This window comes from Amblyraja radiata, chromosome 2 (genome assembly GCF_010909765.2).
Source record: "Amblyraja radiata isolate CabotCenter1 chromosome 2, sAmbRad1.1.pri, whole genome shotgun sequence".
Lineage (NCBI taxonomy): Eukaryota > Metazoa > Chordata > Chondrichthyes > Rajiformes > Rajidae > Amblyraja > Amblyraja radiata.
Genome location: NC_045957.1, coordinates 49,566,344 through 49,570,655, shown reverse-complemented (window position 1 = coordinate 49,570,655; position 4,312 = coordinate 49,566,344).

The following is a 4,312-nucleotide window of genomic DNA, read 5'->3' as shown; positions in this document are numbered from 1 at the left end:
TTTGTCTGTTTAAGAGAAATGAACCACAACACCTCTTGCACCTATTTTCTATGTTTCTATGTTACTGAATGGGCTTCTCATAAAATAGTCTGTAGTCCTGATCTCTGTAACATAATATTCTGTACTCTGGTTATTTTTCTCTTTGTACTACCTGTTGTTTTGTGCCTGTGCATGTACTCATGTATGGTATGTACGGTAGCTCAGTACATGTGACAATAATACGCTAATGCCAATGCCATTGGAGCTCAGGAATTCTAGGGGAGCGAGAGTCCATTGGATGCATCCCCAGTCTTCGCAGAATTTGATTTCTGCCCAGTTATGAAGTTCCAAGCATCATCACCGGGTCTTTTCCAACTGCAAGATCCTACCCCTCTTTCAGTTTTCTCCCCCTACTCCATCAGTCTGAAGAAGAGTCCCATTACAAAACATTATCTGCCCATTCCTTCTACAGATGCAGCCTGCACAACTGAGTTCCTCCACCAGTTTGTTTGTTGGTCAGGATTCCAGCAACAGCAGTTTCTTGTCTCCATGTTTCTGTAGATATTGATATGAATGATTGCTTCTGACTTAATAAAGAAATGTGTGGAGGAGCATGTTCCTACAAGACCATCCAAGTGTTCCCAAACAAGAAGCCTTGGATGAACCAGGAAATCTACAATCTATCGAGTTGCAGATCAGTGGTGTTCAATCCACAGCCAAATAAGAAGTCCAGGTAAGTCCCCTAGAAGGCCATTACAAATGAAAAGAGAAACTTGCAGTCTAAACCAGAAGCTCACTAAACCGAAGGCTTACTACCTGTTTACAAAGTACATCATTGGATCTTTCGAGCTATGAAAAATGCAAAACACACTCCTCATTGAGAATAAACTACTTATCTTTGTGACCTCAGTGTGTAAACACAAAAACAGAAAATGCTGGAAATACCCAGCAGGTCATTTTGCATCTGTAGGAAGAGAAAAGGGGGTCAATGTTTCAGTTTTCACAAATGGTCTTCAACCAGAAATGTTGACTCTGTTTCTCTCCCGACCGTTTCTCTGCTGAGTATTTCCAGCATGTTCACTTTTTATTTTAGATTTTAAGCATCTGCAGTTTTTATTTGGATTTTCACTTACTTGTAAGTTTTTCTTGAGCTATTTTAGTGGAAGTTTAGACACTATTGATTTTGTGAAACTGGAAATATATTGGTCCAACTTGTTGGCATTTACCTTTGTGATTGTGTGGTGGTATGGGAACTCCTGTTCAACCATGCACAAATACACAACTTCCAGACATCTGACTGTTGCTGTCAAATCCAGTGCACACTGATAACGAGGTCCTTAAGGAGCTAATTTAGGAAATCTGCTGAGTCTGTGCAATGTTACACCTGGTGGCAGTTTAGTGACTACTATAATTTCTGGAATTCTCTGCCACAGAATGTAGTTGAGGCCAGTTCATCGGCTATATTTAAGAGGGAATTAGATGTCGCCCTTGTGGCTAAAGGGATCAGGGGGTATGGAGCGAAGGCAGGTACAGGATACTGAGTTGGATGATCCGCCATGATCATATTGAATGGCGGTGCAGGCTCGAAGGGCCGAATGGCCTACTCCTGCACCTATTTTCTATGTTTCTATCTATCTATCTATCTATCTATCTATCTATCTATCTATCTATCTATCTATCTATCTATCTATCTATCTATCTATCTATCTATCTATCTATCTATATATCTATAAAACTCTCGTGCTATCCGTCCGGCTGCCGTCCGGCTGCCGTTCTGCCTTTTGATTCATGCCCGATACTCGCAGATGTCCAATCGGAATGGCCGATGCTCGCAGATGTCCAATCGCAATGGAGCCATTTACATGTACGGCTGCCGGCTGCATTTCTTCCTTTGATTCATTGCCACGCCAAGTCCAGACGCTCAATCTCCGAGATCTTTTCCATTTCGGTAGAGATTTCGCTTCTCTTTGTAAGTATCCGCTCCTTATTACATTTCGTCGTGCTTAAGTACACGTTTTTAATCAAATCCTTCTCCCCCCCCCCCCCACTCACTTGTTTTGTCGCCTCCTGCTGGCCAGCGACCATAACGGCTGCTGGCGCCCGCATCTCAACCTCAAGAGACGCCATTTAATTCGGCCTTTCAACAACGGCTTCAGTTCGACGACCACGTCTCCCGTGGGGGCTACGGGTAGGGAACGGCTGGGGGGTTATTCTTTTAAAACTGTGTGTGTGTGTGGGTCGTTGGTGTGTCTGATCCCCCTCCCCCCCCCCCCCAGTGGGGGCTACGGGTAGGGAACGGCTGCGTTGGAGGGTTCTCCTTTTAAAACTGTGTGTGTGGGGGTGCTTGGTGTGTCTGATGCCGCCCCCCCCCCCCAGTGGGGGCTACGGGTAGGGAACGGCTGCGTTGGGGGAGCAGACCCAACGGGTCTGCCATTGGTCTAGTTATTATATAAAACTGTGTGCCTGCTGGTGCTGCTTTTCACCCATAAAAGCAGCACCAGCCCCAGCCCCTGGTGAACGTTCCATCGTGTGATGTCACAATGCCCGATGCTCACAGATGTCCAATCGGAATGGATTCATTTACATATGCCTTTACAGGAGCCCCAGCACCTGGTGAACGTTCCATCGTGTGATGTCACAATGCCCAATGCTCAAAGACATTCTTGCCATAGAGGGAGTACAGAGAAGGTTCACCAGACTGATTCCTGGGATGTCAGGACTTTCATATGAATAAAGACTGGATAGACTCGGCTTGTACTTGCTAGATTTTAGAAGATTGAGGGGGTATTTTATAGAAACTTACAAAATTCTTAAGGGGTTGGACAGGCTAGATGCAGGAAGATTGTTCCAGATGTTGGGGAAGTCCAGAACAAGGGGTCACAGTTTAAGGGGTAAATCTTTTAGGACCGAGATGAGAAAAACATTTTTCACACAGAGAGTGGTGAATCTCTGGAATTCACTGACGCAGAAGGTAGTTGAGGCCTGTTCATTGGCTGTATTTAAGAGGGAGTTAGATGTGACCCTTGTGGCTAAAGGGATCAGGAGGTATGGAGAGAAGGCAGGTACATGATACTGAGTTGGATGATCAGCCATGATCAAATTGAATGGTGGTGCAGGCTCGAAGGGCCGAATGGCCTACTCCTGCACTTAATTTCTATGTTTCCCTCTCCTCACCCCTCTCCTTCTCCCACCCATCCCTCTCTACCCCACCCCCTTCCCTCTCTACCCCACCCCCTTCCCTCTCCCCCCCGCCTCCTTCCCCCTACCCCTCTGTCCCTCTTCAACCACTCCCCCTACCCCTCCCTCCCCACTCTTCCACGTCTCTCCCCTTACCCCACCCCTATCCCTCCCCCAACCCTCTCTCTTCCCTTCCCTTCCCCTCTCTCCCCCACCCCCTTCCCTCTCTACCCACCCCCTTCCCTCTCTACCCCACCCCCTGCCCTCTCTCCCCCCGCCCCCTTCCCCCTACCCCTCTCCTCCTCCCTCTCCACTCTTCCACTTCTCTCCCACCTTCCCCCTCCACTCTCCCTCCCCACTTTCCCCTCTCTCCCCCCACCCCTCCTCCCCTCCCTCCCCATCCCCCCCTCCCCCACATCTCTCTCCCCATTCCCCTCACTCACCCCCTACCTCGCTCTCCTTTCCCTCCCAAATTTGTCCCGTTTCCTCCTCCTCCTCTCCCCTCTTCTCACCCCCCTCACCCCACCTGTGTGTTTGGGGGGTGGTTAACGTGAGTGTGATGCTGCAGCCCCCCCCCCCCCCCCCCCCGCAAACGCCGTTGGGGAAACAGACCCAACGGGTCTGCACTTGGTCTAGTGTTTCTATAATTTCAATGATGAATAAACTGAATCAAAGTTTTAGTGGCACATTTGACCGCAAACTTAGCTCCAGATGAAATGACTTTTATCCACTGCCAATTGGCTGTACAATCAGTCCACAATTTTCTATACACCGTAAATGGCTCGATTGTAATCATGTATTGTCTAACTGCTGACTGGTTAGCACGCAACAAAAGGCTTTCAATGTATCTTGGTACACGTGACAATAATCTAAATTGAACTGAAACTGTTTTTATCCTGCCTGTCTTCGTCTGCTGCTCATACCTACATCTTTTCCCATATTAGCACTGGACATCTATTCCATTGTACACTCTCTCACTGTATCTTATGCAAAGTTTTAAGTTCTGACGTGGAATACAGCTGGGAAGACCTGCATTTACAGCCCATTACTGATTGCTCTTGAGAAAGTGGTGGTAAGCCACCTCCTTGAACTGCTGCAATCCTTCTGTTGGGTGAGGAGTTTCAGGATTTAAAAACAGTAGCAAAGAGAGGACAGT